Source organism: Lagenorhynchus albirostris, chromosome 2, assembly GCF_949774975.1.
Source record: "Lagenorhynchus albirostris chromosome 2, mLagAlb1.1, whole genome shotgun sequence".
Lineage (NCBI taxonomy): Eukaryota > Metazoa > Chordata > Mammalia > Artiodactyla > Delphinidae > Lagenorhynchus > Lagenorhynchus albirostris.
In genome coordinates, this window is record NC_083096.1 from 69503569 (window position 1) to 69518151 (window position 14583).

The window sequence follows — 14583 nt, forward strand, 5'->3', positions numbered from 1 at the left end:
ACAGGCTCCGGACGCGCAGGCTCAGCGGCCATGGCTCACGGGCCCAGCCGCTCCGCGGCATGTGGGATCTTCCCGGAGCGGGGCACGAACCCGTGTCCCCTGCATCGGCAGGTGGACTCTCAACCACTGCGCCACCAGGGAAGCCCCCACATAGCTTTTTGATGGAGGAGCCCACTGTGTCCCCCTTTGCCTGGCAAAGTAATAAACCTATCTTTTTCTACTTCACCCAAAACTCTGTCTCCGAGATTTGACTCGGCACTGGTGTACAGAGAAGCTGTACTTTCGGCATCAAGATCAGCATGTACGCACTACTGTCTATAAAAAGGGTAAACAACAAGGACCTGCTGTATAGCATAGGGAACTAGTTTCATTATTTTGTAATGAACTATAATGGAAAAGAATCTGAAAAAGAATACATAGCTATTCTTTTAATTATATATTCAATTATATTTCAATTAAAAAGTCAACTCTACTTCAATAAAAAAATGTTTTCTAAAGGTTGGCTTAATTGCAAAATGAGGAGACAGATTAAAGTTATCTCCTTGCCATGAACCTCCCAGTAAAGATTTTCCTTTTATAAAAAGCCGGTGATCTACTGGTTAGGATTCTGGGCTTTCACTTCCTTGGCCAGGGTTCAACCCATGGTGGGACACTGAAATCACACAAACCCTGCAGCGTGGCCAAAAAATAAGTAAATAAATGAAATAAAAATAAAAAGCCAGTGATATAATAGTGGCTTCATGCTAGATGGGCAACAGGCCTTTTGTTAAGTACAAAGATTGTCACAATTCTGAAAATGGACATATCAGATTTGTCATTTCATCGCATATAATTTAGAAAAAGAAAAATAGGAAGAAAAAAATATATATGTATATATGTTAAATGAATGGCACTAATTCAGAAGTGTTAGGACAATAAACTAAGCGAGAAAGTCCCAAGAATGTGCTAAAATGTGGAACCCAGTAAGTGAATACCAGCTACCTAAAAAACACGACCATGATGTGTAGATGTCTCTCAACTGCCTACCAATTTCCTGCCCGAAGCAGTGGCAATCGACGACCATCACAAACTAAATCATTACCACATCCAGTACCACTAGACTGGGAACCACCAGGACCACAGGAGCACCACATCCTGTGGATCTTGTTGTTGTGGTAGGTCACTCTCCCGAACCTTCTGCAGTCGCCTCCAGCGCTGAGGGTGCCAGGACTCAACACAAACACCACCACCCTCACCGCTAAGCCCCACCTCACCACACCCCTGCCAACCACCACCCCCTTTACAACAAACAGCAGCATCAGCGCACACACAACACCAGAAGCAGAGGCCGCCACCAGCAGCACCAGCGCCAAGACCACAGCACCAGCTGCACCAGCACCTCACGAGGAAAGAAGGGGTGGGTGGTCAGAGGGGAGGGGCGTCACGGGGGAAACAGTGGTGCTGGAGAGTCCAAACACAGGCGGGGGCGTTTGCGCGTGGCCACAGCCTCGGCGGGGAGAGGCGCCGCCCCGGCCACTGGTGTTGGGGGCTGAGGCAAGCGTCCGAAAAGGAAGACACGGGACGTCGAAGGCCTTGAGTGGGCGCTCGCAAAAATGCAGCTAGCAGCTCTGTCCAGGGAGTGGGAGAAGGTTGCCTGACACGGCTTGGAGTGGAGATGCTGGGAGTGCGTTAGGTGTTGTCGGGTCCACAAGGCCGCAGAGCTACCGTGGGCTAAAAAGGGGATGGGGACGGTGGTAGGCTGAGAGAAAGAAGACAAAAGCTAAACTGGAAGGCAATAAAAGACTCCGGTAAGGCCAGAGGCATTTATTAGGAAAAGGATTCGAACCGACGCTTACAGGAGAGACTGCGACTTGAACGCAGCGCCTTAGACCGCTCGGCCATCCTGACGGCGGGCCTGGGCGTGCGCGTGGCCGCTCGGCTGGCTGGGACCCGACGCGACGCGAAGCCCGGTGCCCTTGGCGGGACGCGGTGCTCCGCGCCAGGCGCGCGGCCGTGTGGGTGAGCGACGGAGCGGGCGCGCGGCGGCCGACGGGGAGCAAGGCCAGACGACGCGCCTGGCTCCGCCGCGCTGGCGCCCTCGCCCAGCCCTGGCCCCGGACGGAGCCGGGCCGCGTCTTGCCAGCCCCTGCCGCCGGCCCCCACCCGCGCCTCTCCTCGCCGGCCATGGCCAGGCGCGCGCCCACCCCCTCCTCGCAGCCTTGCTTTCGGTCTCGGGCCCCCTCGTCCCGGCGCGATCCCCGCGTCGGAGGCAATAGGCAGCGCGCACTCGGAGCTTTCAGCGCCACTTGGGGTGGGGTCCCTGTCGGGTCGGGGGCTGCTGCTTTGGAGGACGCGGTTGGTGTGGCGTTGGGTCGGGTCGGACCCGTGCCGGGCGCCCGTGGTGGGCAGGGGGCCGGAGGGCGGGGGGAGGCGTCGGCCGGCAGCCCGAGAGCGTCCGGGCGCGGGGGCGGTGGCCGCCGTCCTCGTTAGTATAGTGGTGAGTATCCCCGCCTGTCACGCGGGAGACCGGGGTTCGATTCCCCGACGGGGAGGCAACACGCCCCCTTTTGGTGGCTGGCGCCGCTCTCTGTCCCGCCGCCTATCTCCCAAGGACCCTGCTTCTCCGCCCTGTGCCCTCCGTCCTCCAGCGAGGCGCAGGGCCCCAGCGCGTGCCCAGCCTGCCCACCCTCGACCCCCTCCAGCCCTCCAGCCCTCCAGCCCTTCCTCGTCGCCGGGCACTCGGTCGCCACGGCCGAGCGACGGCCTCCTCTGGACGCCACAAGCTCTCGATGACGTTGCGGCCCGCCCAAAATGGCTGTCTCCGTGGGCTCCTTGCGTCGCGACGCAAGGCTGCGCAGCTATGCACAGCTGCATAGGTGCCCAGCTGCCGGGACGGGTGGGAGGCGGATGAGGGCCGTCCCCTGTCGGTGCGGGAAGTGGCCTGGCCAGGCGCCGGGTGGAGAAGGGCTTTGGCGAGCCGGGGTGCTGGAAGATGCGTGCGCCGGGGGCGGGGGCGGGCCGCGGCGTGGAGCCGAGGGACCTGGAGCGGCAAGGCAGCGAGAGCGCCACCCTGAGGCGATCGGGCGGGTGGTCTAGGGCAGCTTCGTAGGGCTGGCGCGGGTGGGGCGCCGGGGGGCCTTGGTGGCGTCTGTGACGTCACAGAGCTGCCGGCCGGCGTGGCGTCGGGGCAGGGCTGCTCCAAGCGGCGGCGGCGGCGGCTGAGGAGGAGGAGGACGAGGAAGAGAAAGGGGAGCAGGAGGAGGAAGAGAAGGAGGAGGAGTCGGAAGAGAAGGAGTCGGAGGAGGAGGAGGGGGAGGAGGAGGGGGAGGAGGAAGCGGCGACAAGAGTGCGCTCGGGCGAGCCCGGTGCCGGCGTCTCGGGGCGGCCCGGGCTGTGCAGCGTTGGTGGTATAGTGGTGAGCATAGCTGCCTTCCAAGCAGTTGACCCGGGTTCGATTCCCGGCCAACGCAGCGGGCTGACCTTTTGCCGCGCTCCGCGGGCGGCCGGCCGGCCGGGGCCCTGTGAGGGAGAGCTGGGAGCAGGGAGCTCGGTGGCCCTAGCGGCTCTTCTTGTGTGTGCGAGAAGCAGGCGCGCAGTGTTCTGAGGGTGCTGCAAGCAGGAAGGACGGGAGGACACGTGGATTGCCAGGGGCGGCGCGTGGCTGCACTTGGAAAGGCCGGGTCTTGGCGCCAAGGTGGCGCCGAGCGGCTGCTATGGGTCGAGCAGGAGCCGTGGTAGGGCCCGACGCTCCCTGGTGGTCTAGTGGTTAGGATTCGGCGCTCTCACCGCCGCGGCCCGGGTTCGATTCCCGGTCAGGGAAGCCTTTCTTCTTCCTCTCTACCTCACAGCGTCCACATCCCACTTTTAGGCCACGCTTGCTCCGCGGCCTCGGCGTCGCGCCCTGCCCGACAACAGCCGCCCGGTGCCCTGCACCTGCAGCCCAAGCCCTGCCAGGCAACCTCCACCCTCCCTGCCCGGCCAGACCTTTTGGCCGCAATGGCGCGCGCCCACTCGAGGCCTTCGACGTCCCGTGTCTTCGTTTTCACACGCTTGCCTCAGCCCCAAACACGAATGGCCGGGGCAGCGCCTCTCCCCGCCGAGGCTGTGGCCACGAGCAAACGCCCCCGCCGGTGTTTGGACTCTCCAGCAGCACTGCTTCTCCCCCACGGCGACAGCGGCGGCGGCACCGACGGCGCTGTCACACGCGGTGCCTTCTGACAGCGCCGGATCCCCTGTGGAAAGGAGCACCGGTGGGCAGATGGGTGCTTCGCAACACCGCAGCAGGTTTCCTGAACGCCCTTGCCGGTGCCTTGGGGGTGGCTGACAGTGTGGGATGAAGGTGTTTGTGGCCGTGGTCGGTGGCCACCCCACGCGGGTTAGGGAACGGAGCAGAACGAGCCCATGGAGAGAGGGTGGCGGTGGGCCGCGTGCTGGGAGGTGCGAGGAAGGACCTGGGGTGTCTGGCTGGAGCGCGGGCAGGAGCGAGAGGTGTTGGGCTGGCGGGGACCTGGCCCGGGAGAGCGGCTGGCCGCTCAGGCAGGGGCTCAGCAGAAGCTTGGTGTGGTGGGGGGCACCTGTCCCGGCACGTGTGTGCGGGTGGGTCAGATCAGGGGGCGGGGTGGGCCTGGAGTAGGAGTGAGTCTGAGGAGCGCTGGCAGAAGTGAGACTTCCGGGCAGGACATTTGACAGTCGGGCCTGGGATACAAGGGGCAGGTGGCGGGGAGAGGGGTCCGAGCCTCCAGGCTGGGGGGAAGGGCGGGGTGTGTGAACGGGCTGTGGGGCGTGGAAGATGGTGGGAGAGGACCCCTTCGCGGTGGGGTGGCGGGTGAGCGCCCCAGACTGGTGTGCTGTGCGGCAAGGTGGTCAGGCCAAGCAATGGGTTGTTACTGGGGACGGTGGGTAGGAGGCGGGCAAGAGAACAACAGAAACGCAGCGCGCCACAGGGGCTAGGCGGGGTCCGAATCGGGTGGGGGCATTCTACTGCGCCAGAGACACACATCACCTCTCATCGGGAGAAACCATCCAGTCTCAGGTGTGTGTGGTGGCGGGGGTCGGGGGAGGAGGGGTTGAGGTTGAAAGAGGCCAAGGGAGAGGTCCCGTCTGATCCAGCAATCCCACTCCTGGGTGCGTAGCCAGAAATGACTAAACAGGAGTTCAGAAAGGCACAAGCACCTCCATGTTCACAGCGGCACTATTTGCACTAGCCAAGACGTGGAAAAAACCCAAGTGCCCGTCAACGGGTGGCCAGTACAAGAAGAGGTCGTATCTATGTAGTACGAGCTATCACTCAGCCATCAATAAAAAAGAATGAACTATTGCCATTTGCTGCCACAAGACTGCTCCCCGAGAATATTACGCTTCGTGAAGTATGTCCGACAGAGAAACACAAAGATACGTGGACTCTCAAAAGTACTACCACTGAATCTATGTGCGAAACAGAAACAGGCTCACAGACCTGGAAAACACGGTGATGGTTACCCGAGGGAAAAAGGAGGGGTGGAGGGATAAATTAGGAGCTCGATGAACCGATACACAGTACTTCATATAAAGGAGATAAGCAACAAGGATTTACAGAATAACACAGGGAATGATATTCAATATGCTGCCATAACCTATACTGGAAATCAATCTGAAACAATATTAGACATGGAAAACAGTATCCCCTTTGCTGTACACCTGAAACTAACTCCATGTGGTTAATCAACTCTTCTTCCTAAACCACAAGTACTAGTACTTAAAAGTAAGTAAGTAAATAAATAAATATATAAATAAATAAATAGGAGAAACTGAGCCATCAGATGATCCAGCAATCCCCGTCGTGGGTACACAGCCGCCAAAGAGAAAAACTGTTGTTTGGAGAGATCCCCGCACCCCCGTGTTTGTAGCTGCGCTACGTGCCACAGCCAAGACACAGAAAAAACCCATGTGCCCATCAGCAGTCGGCTGACAGAACAGGATGTGGTATATATGTACTGTGGAGTATTACTCAGCCATGTCAGAAAATGAAATATTGCCATTTGCCACAATAAGGATGGTCCTAGAGATTAGTACACTTGGTGAAGTAAGTCTGACAGAGAAGCACAAAGATACGTGGAATCTAAAACGTAATAGAAAAGAATGTATGTGCAAAAGGGAAACAGACTCCCAGACAGACAAAACACACTGATGGTTACCCGAGGAGAAAGGGAGGGGTGGAGACATAAATTAGGAGCTGCGATGAACAGATACACCGTACTTCATATAAAAGACATAAGCAGGGGGCTTCCCTGGTGGCGCAGTGGTTGAGAGTCCGCCTGCCGATGCAGGGGACACGGGTTCGTGCCCCGGTCCGGGAAGATCCCACATGCCGCGGAGCGGCTGGGCCCGTGAGCCATGGCCGCTGAACCTGCGCGTCCGGAGCCTGTGCTCCGCAACGGGAGAGGCCACAGCAGTGAGAGGCCCGCGTACTGCAAAAAAAAAAAAAAAAAAAAAGACATAAGCAACAAGGATTTCCAGTATAACACAGGGAATGATATTCAATATCCTGTAGTAAGCTATCATGGAAAGCAATCTGAAAGATTATTAGACATGGAAAACAGTATCCGCATTGCTGTGCACCTGAAACTAACTCAATATTGTTAAACAACTTTTCTTCCAAAATTACAGCTAGTCGTTCTTATAAGTAAGAAAGGAAATGAATAAATATTAAATGCATAAATAAAAACAACACACTAAAGAAATAGGTGAAATAGGAGCTCTCTTATGATCCAGCAATCCCCATCGTGGGTACACATCGGCAGAGGAGAGAAACTGTCATTTGAAGAGATCCCTGCACCCCCATGTTCACAGCAGCACTACGGGCCACAGCCAAGACATGGACAAAACCCAAGTGCCCATCAACCGATGGCTGGCACGGGAAGACGTGGTATATATGTACTGTGGAATATTACTCAGCCATACAAAAGAGTGAGATATTGCCATTTGCACCAAGAAGGAGGGACGTAGAGTGTATTACACTTAGCGACGTAAGTCAGGCAGAGAAGCACAAAGATATGTGGAATGTAAACCGTACTACAAACGAATGTATGTGCCGAAGAAGCAGACACACAGACATAGAAAACAAACTGTTCGTTACCCAAGGGAAAAGCGTAGGGCAGGGGAAAATCCGGAGCTGCGATTAACAGAGAGGAAACACTATACGTAAAGCACATAAGCAACAAGGATTTACCGTACAGCACAGGGAACTGTATTCATGTGTCGTGATAACGTGTAATGGAAAATAACCTGGAAAAGGACATATAACTGAATCACTTTGCTGTACACCTGAAAGTAACACAATGTTTAAACCAACCATACTGCTACGAAAAGGAGAAGAAGAAGAAGGGGAATAAAGGAGGGCAACGGGACAGAGGCAAGGGCAGGATCCTTGACAACGTAGGATTTGGAAGGGATCGGGGGGGGGGAGGGGGGGAAGTGGCGAGATAGGAGTTGGGAGGGGGTTGTTTGTGGGAGAAGGCAGGCGGCTGAGGTGGTGGTGCTGGGGGTGCTCTCCCGAGGGCTGATGCTGTTGGTGGGAGCAGAGGTTCAGGGGAGGGGGTGGTGTTTGTCGTGCTGATGGTGCTGGTGGCAGTAGCGGTGGAGGAGCGGGCAGGTGTTGGAAATGTATTTCTGTTGAGGGTCAAAACGTGAATCTAGAGTGTAGTCTGCGATGATAGCGTGGACTTCTTTGGAACTCCTCGCGCAAGTGAGCGCTTTTGGGACTCTCTAGGAAAATGGGATGTATCGCTCCCAGAGGTGGCAACTTGCTTGCTCCTGGTTGTGCAAAGATAGTATAATTTTCGGAGTGGGGGCAGAGTGAAGCAGAGAGCTTGGACACGTGACGAAAGGTGAAGAGGTTGGGCTGTGCGGGTGCCAGTGTGAGGTGTTCCTTACAGTGACAAGAGGGACACAAGCGGGGTCGGGGTCAGGAAGAGAACAAGGACAAGGAAGGGGTCTGAGCGAAAGAGTGGCTGAGCCTGCGAGGTGTCAGGTCCTGGAGGCCTGGCTCCCGGGTGTGTGTGGGGTGGGAGCGTCTGCATGGGAAGGACAGGGGCCGGAAGGTGCGGTGGTGAGCGAGCTGTTGCAGGACCGGTGCCTTGAGTGTGGCAGCTGGGAAACCCAGCTCCGCTTTGGGGCTGCGGGCACCAAAAGGGGACGCTGCGTCTGCATGGGCCGGGAATCGAACCCGGGCCTCCCGCGTGGCAGGCGAGAATTCTACCACTGAACCACCCATGCGCCGACGGCCGCCGGTGCCCGCCGCTGCCCCAGCGGCGCCCAACGCTGCCCCAGCGGCGCTCGCCGCCAACCGCCGGACCCTGGTCACTGCTCGCCCCGTGGGCATGTGCTCCATTTGAGCAGGAGGCCGACGGGCCACCTGAATGAGAGGCTCCGGGCACTCTGGCCACCCCAGGGCGCGAGGCGGTCGGAAGCACCGAAGGATGGAGGGACGCAGGCGGGCGTCCACGGAGCCGCTTGACTGTCGGTGTCGCCAGGCGAAGCCGGGAGGCGAACCGGCCTGGCCCGCGCCCGAATCCCGGTCAGGGCAGGCGAGGCGTGGCCGGTGCGGCTGAGCAGCGACGTCCCTCTCAGCCGCCGCCCGGCTCCGACGCAGGCAGGCAGGCAGGCAGGCAGGCAGGCAGGTGTGGTCCGGCCAGGGTCCCAAGGCGAAAAAGCACCGAGGGCACGCACCACAGGCAGGCAGGACGCTGTCGGCGGCCACCTCGCTGTGGCTGTGGAGGGAATGGAATGGGCAGGCAGGCCGTTGGGTCTGGCGGGAAGGACAGGATGTTGGAAAGAGGGAGAGCTGCTGCTGGCGGAAGTGGAAGAAAGGCTGTGAGAACGGGTCCGCTGTTCACCAGGCAGAAGTCGGAGGGCGGGCGAGGCGTGGAGGGCTTTCCACACGCGGCCGTTCTGCGTGTGGCGGTGGGGGCGGGGTGGAGCGGGGGAGAGGCCGTGGGGGGGGAGGGGCGAAGGCAGGCAGGCAGGCAGGCAGGAAGACCAGCAGCAGCAGCAGCCGCCAGCAGGTGAGGAAAGATGTGCTGCGAAGGACTGAAGGGCTTCCTGGTGTGGGTGCAGGTAGGAGGGGGCGTAGGAGCTGGCGGGGAGGGCGTTTGTCCGGAAAGCCCGTGGGCGGAGGGTTCCTAGCGGGCCGTTTCTGCCAGGCCCGCGGCCGTGGCTGAGAAGGTCCCGCGTCTGAGAGGCGTGGATGTCCGGGCCGCAGTTTGGAGAGGCGGCAAGAGTGCAAGGCGCGAACGGACTGGAAGGCAGTAAAGCGCTGCCCTAGGGCCGGGTGCGTTTGTCGGGCGGGCCAAAAGGCTGGCTTGTCAGGAGTGGGATTCGAACCCACGCCTCCAGGGGAGACTGCGACCTGAACGCAGCGCCTTAGACCGCTCGGCCATCCTGACGGCGGGCCTGGGCGTGCGCGTGGCCGCTCGGCTGGCTGGGACCCGACGCGACGCGAAGCCCGGTGCCCTTGGCGGGACGCGGTGCTCCGCGCCAGGCGCGCGGCCGTGTGGGTGAGCGACGGAGCGGGCGCGCGGCGGCCGACGGGGAGCAAGGCCAGACGACGCGCCTGGCTCCGCCGCGCTGGCGCCCTCGCCCAGCCCTGGCCCCGGACGGAGCCGGGCCGCGTCTTGCCAGCCCCTGCCGCCGGCCCCCACCCGCGCCTCTCCTCGCCGGCCATGGCCAGGCGCGCGCCCACCCCCTCCTCGCAGCCTTGCTTTCGGTCTCGGGCCCCCTCGTCCCGGCGCGATCCCCGCGTCGGAGGCAATAGGCAGCGCGCACTCGGAGCTTTCAGCGCCACTTGGGGTGGGGTCCCTGTCGGGTCGGGGGCTGCTGCTTTGGAGGACGCGGTTGGTGTGGCGTTGGGTCGGGTCGGACCCGTGCCGGGCGCCCGTGGTGGGCAGGGGGCCGGAGGGCGGGGGGAGGCGTCGGCCGGCAGCCCGAGAGCGTCCGGGCGCGGGGGCGGTGGCCGCCGTCCTCGTTAGTATAGTGGTGAGTATCCCCGCCTGTCACGCGGGAGACCGGGGTTCGATTCCCCGACGGGGAGGCAACACGCCCCCTTTTGGTGGCTGGCGCCGCTCTCTGTCCCGCCGCCTATCTCCCAAGGACCCTGCTTCTCCGCCCTGTGCCCTCCGTCCTCCAGCGAGGCGCAGGGCCCCAGCGCGTGCCCAGCCTGCCCACCCTCGACCCCCTCCAGCCCTCCAGCCCTCCAGCCCTTCCTCGTCGCCGGGCACTCGGTCGCCACGGCCGAGCGACGGCCTCCTCTGGACGCCACAAGCTCTCGATGACGTTGCGGCCCGCCCAAAGTGGCTGTCTCCGTGGGCTCCTTGCGTCGCGACGCAAGGCTGCGCAGCTATGCACAGCTGCATAGGTGCCCAGCTGCCGGGACGGGTGGGAGGCGGATGAGGGCCGTCCCCTGTCGGTGCGGGAAGTGGCCTGGCCAGGCGCCGGGTGGAGAAGGGCTTTGGCGAGCCGGGGTGCTGGAAGATGCGTGCGCCGGGGGCGGGGGCGGGCCGCGGCGTGGAGCCGAGGGACCTGGAGCGGCAAGGCAGCGAGAGCGCCACCCTGAGGCGATCGGGCGGGTGGTCTAGGGCAGCTTCGTAGGGCTGGCGCGGGTGGGGCGCCGGGGGGCCTTGGTGGCGTCTGTGACGTCACAGAGCTGCCGGCCGGCGTGGCGTCGGGGCAGGGCTGCTCCAAGCGGCGGCGGCGGCGGCGGCTGAGGAGGAGGAGGACGAGGAAGAGAAAGGGGAGCAGGAGGAGGAAGAGAAGGAGGAGGAGTCGGAAGAGAAGGAGTCGGAGGAGGAGGAGGGGGAGGAGGAGGGGGAGGAGGAAGCGGCGACAAGAGTGCGCTCGGGCGAGCCCGGTGCCGGCGTCTCGGGGCGGCCCGGGCTGTGCAGCGTTGGTGGTATAGTGGTGAGCATAGCTGCCTTCCAAGCAGTTGACCCGGGTTCGATTCCCGGCCAACGCAGCGGGCTGACCTTTTGCCGCGCTCCGCGGGCGGCCGGCCGGCCGGGGCCCTGTGAGGGAGAGCTGGGAGCAGGGAGCTCGGTGGCCCTAGCGGCTCTTCTTGTGTGTGCGAGAAGCAGGCGCGCAGTGTTCTGAGGGTGCTGCAAGCAGGAAGGACGGGAGGACACGTGGATTGCCAGGGGCGGCGCGTGGCTGCACTTGGAAAGGCCGGGTCTTGGCGCCAAGGTGGCGCCGAGCGGCTGCTATGGGTCGAGCAGGAGCCGTGGTAGGGCCCGACGCTCCCTGGTGGTCTAGTGGTTAGGATTCGGCGCTCTCACCGCCGCGGCCCGGGTTCGATTCCCGGTCAGGGAAGCCTTTCTTCTTCCTCTCTACCTCACAGCGTCCACATCCCACTTTTAGGCCACGCTTGCTCCGCGGCCTCGGCGTCGCGCCCTGCCCGACAACAGCCGCCCGGTGCCCTGCACCTGCAGCCCAAGCCCTGCCAGGCAACCTCCACCCTCCCTGCCCGGCCAGACCTTTTGGCCGCAATGGCGCGCGCCCACTCGAGGCCTTCGACGTCCCGTGTCTTCGTTTTCACACGCTTGCCTCAGCCCCAAACACGAATGGCCGGGGCAGCGCCTCTCCCCGCCGAGGCTGTGGCCACGAGCAAACGCCCCCGCCGGTGTTTGGACTCTCCAGCAGCACTGCTTCTCCCCCACGGCGACAGCGGCGGCGGCACCGACGGCGCTGTCACACGCGGTGCCTTCTGACAGCGCCGGATCCCCTGTGGAAAGGAGCACCGGTGGGCAGATGGGTGCTTCGCAACACCGCAGCAGGTTTCCTGAACGCCCTTGCCGGTGCCTTGGGGGTGGCTGACAGTGTGGGATGAAGGTGTTTGTGGCCGTGGTCGGTGGCCACCCCACGCGGGTTAGGGAACGGAGCAGAACGAGCCCATGGAGAGAGGGTGGCGGTGGGCCGCGTGCTGGGAGGTGCGAGGAAGGACCTGGGGTGTCTGGCTGGAGCGCGGGCAGGAGCGAGAGGTGTTGGGCTGGCGGGGACCTGGCCCGGGAGAGCGGCTGGCCGCTCAGGCAGGGGCTCAGCAGAAGCTTGGTGTGGTGGGGGGCACCTGTCCCGGCACGTGTGTGCGGGTGGGTCAGATCAGGGGGCGGGGTGGGCCTGGAGTAGGAGTGAGTCTGAGGAGCGCTGGCAGAAGTGAGACTTCCGGGCAGGACATTTGACAGTCGGGCCTGGGATACAAGGGGCAGGTGGCGGGGAGAGGGGTCCGAGCCTCCAGGCTGGGGGGAAGGGCGGGGTGTGTGAACGGGCTGTGGGGCGTGGAAGATGGTGGGAGAGGACCCCTTCGCGGTGGGGTGGCGGGTGAGCGCCCCAGACTGGTGTGCTGTGCGGCAAGGTGGTCAGGCCAAGCAATGGGTTGTTACTGGGGACGGTGGGTAGGAGGCGGGCAAGAGAACAACAGAAACGCAGCGCGCCACAGGGGCTAGGCGGGGTCCGAATCGGGTGGGGGCATTCTACTGCGCCAGAGACACACATCACCTCTCATCGGGAGAAACCATCCAGTCTCAGGTGTGTGTGGTGGCGGGGGTCGGGGGAGGAGGGGTTGAGGTTGAAAGAGGCCAAGGGAGAGGTCCCGTCTGATCCAGCAATCCCACTCCTGGGTGCGTAGCCAGAAATGACTAAACAGGAGTTCAGAAAGGCACAAGCACCTCCATGTTCACAGCGGCACTATTTGCACTAGCCAAGACGTGGAAAAAACCCAAGTGCCCGTCAACGGGTGGCCAGTACAAGAAGAGGTCGTATCTATGTAGTACGAGCTATCACTCAGCCATCAATAAAAAAGAATGAACTATTGCCATTTGCTGCCACAAGACTGCTCCCCGAGAATATTACGCTTCGTGAAGTATGTCCGACAGAGAAACACAAAGATACGTGGACTCTCAAAAGTACTACCACTGAATCTATGTGCGAAACAGAAACAGGCTCACAGACCTGGAAAACACGGTGATGGTTACCCGAGGGAAAAAGGAGGGGTGGAGGGATAAATTAGGAGCTCGATGAACCGATACACAGTACTTCATATAAAGGAGATAAGCAACAAGGATTTACAGAATAACACAGGGAATGATATTCAATATGCTGCCATAACCTATACTGGAAATCAATCTGAAACAATATTAGACATGGAAAACAGTATCCCCTTTGCTGTACACCTGAAACTAACTCCATGTGGTTAATCAACTCTTCTTCCTAAACCACAAGTACTAGTACTTAAAAGTAAGTAAGTAAATAAATAAATATATAAATAAATAAATAGGAGAAACTGAGCCATCAGATGATCCAGCAATCCCCGTCGTGGGTACACAGCCGCCAAAGAGAAAAACTGTTGTTTGGAGAGATCCCCGCACCCCCGTGTTTGTAGCTGCGCTACGTGCCACAGCCAAGACACAGAAAAAACCCATGTGCCCATCAGCAGTCGGCTGACAGAACAGGATGTGGTATATATGTACTGTGGAGTATTACTCAGCCATGTCAGAAAATGAAATATTGCCATTTGCCACAATAAGGATGGTCCTAGAGATTAGTACACTTGGTGAAGTAAGTCTGACAGAGAAGCACAAAGATACGTGGAATCTAAAACGTAATAGAAAAGAATGTATGTGCAAAAGGGAAACAGACTCCCAGACAGACAAAACACACTGATGGTTACCCGAGGAGAAAGGGAGGGGTGGAGACATAAATTAGGAGCTGCGATGAACAGATACACCGTACTTCATATAAAAGACATAAGCAGGGGGCTTCCCTGGTGGCGCAGTGGTTGAGAGTCCGCCTGCCGATGCAGGGGACACGGGTTCGTGCCCCGGTCCGGGAAGATCCCACATGCCGCGGAGCGGCTGGGCCCGTGAGCCATGGCCGCTGAACCTGCGCGTCCGGAGCCTGTGCTCCGCAACGGGAGAGGCCACAGCAGTGAGAGGCCCGCGTACTGCAAAAAAAAAAAAAAAAAAAAAGACATAAGCAACAAGGATTTCCAGTATAACACAGGGAATGATATTCAATATCCTGTAGTAAGCTATCATGGAAAGCAATCTGAAAGATTATTAGACATGGAAAACAGTATCCGCATTGCTGTGCACCTGAAACTAACTCAATATTGTTAAACAACTTTTCTTCCAAAATTACAGCTAGTCGTTCTTATAAGTAAGAAAGGAAATGAATAAATATTAAATGCATAAATAAAAACAACACACTAAAGAAATAGGTGAAATAGGAGCTCTCTTATGATCCAGCAATCCCCATCGTGGGTACACATCGGCAGAGGAGAGAAACTGTCATTTGAAGAGATCCCTGCACCCCCATGTTCACAGCAGCACTACGGGCCACAGCCAAGACATGGACAAAACCCAAGTGCCCATCAACCGATGGCTGGCACGGGAAGACGTGGTATATATGTACTGTGGAATATTACTCAGCCATACAAAAGAGTGAGATATTGCCATTTGCACCAAGAAGGAGGGACGTAGAGTGTATTACACTTAGCGACGTAAGTCAGGCAGAGAAGCACAAAGATATGTGGAATGTAAACCGTACTACAAACGAATGTATGTGCCGAAGAAGCAGACACAC

At 59.7% G+C, this 14583-nt stretch overlaps 8 non-coding genes across 8 annotated transcripts; 6 read left to right on the forward strand and 2 right to left on the reverse strand.

Annotated features, from left to right (window-relative positions):
- Positions 1-2459: 2459 nt before the first annotated feature.
- Positions 2460-2531, forward strand: TRNAD-GUC (transfer RNA aspartic acid (anticodon GUC)). The gene has a single exon. It is a non-coding gene; the product is annotated as a tRNA-Asp (tRNA).
- Positions 2532-3377: 846 nt separating this feature from the next.
- Positions 3378-3449, forward strand: TRNAG-UCC (transfer RNA glycine (anticodon UCC)). The gene has a single exon. It is a non-coding gene; the product is annotated as a tRNA-Gly (tRNA).
- A 278-nt stretch (positions 3450-3727) lies between these two features.
- Positions 3728-3799, forward strand: TRNAE-CUC (transfer RNA glutamic acid (anticodon CUC)). Its single transcript has one exon. It is a non-coding gene; the product is annotated as a tRNA-Glu (tRNA).
- Positions 3800-8161: 4362 nt separating this feature from the next.
- Positions 8162-8232, reverse strand: TRNAG-GCC (transfer RNA glycine (anticodon GCC)). Its single transcript has one exon. It is a non-coding gene; the product is annotated as a tRNA-Gly (tRNA).
- A 1086-nt stretch (positions 8233-9318) lies between these two features.
- On the reverse strand, positions 9319-9401 carry TRNAL-CAG (transfer RNA leucine (anticodon CAG)). The gene has a single exon. It is a non-coding gene; the product is annotated as a tRNA-Leu (tRNA).
- Positions 9402-9973: 572 nt separating this feature from the next.
- Positions 9974-10045, forward strand: TRNAD-GUC (transfer RNA aspartic acid (anticodon GUC)). The gene has a single exon. It is a non-coding gene; the product is annotated as a tRNA-Asp (tRNA).
- An 849-nt stretch (positions 10046-10894) lies between these two features.
- Positions 10895-10966, forward strand: TRNAG-UCC (transfer RNA glycine (anticodon UCC)). The gene has a single exon. It is a non-coding gene; the product is annotated as a tRNA-Gly (tRNA).
- A 278-nt stretch (positions 10967-11244) lies between these two features.
- On the forward strand, positions 11245-11316 carry TRNAE-CUC (transfer RNA glutamic acid (anticodon CUC)). The gene has a single exon. It is a non-coding gene; the product is annotated as a tRNA-Glu (tRNA).
- Positions 11317-14583: the final 3267 nt, after the last annotated feature.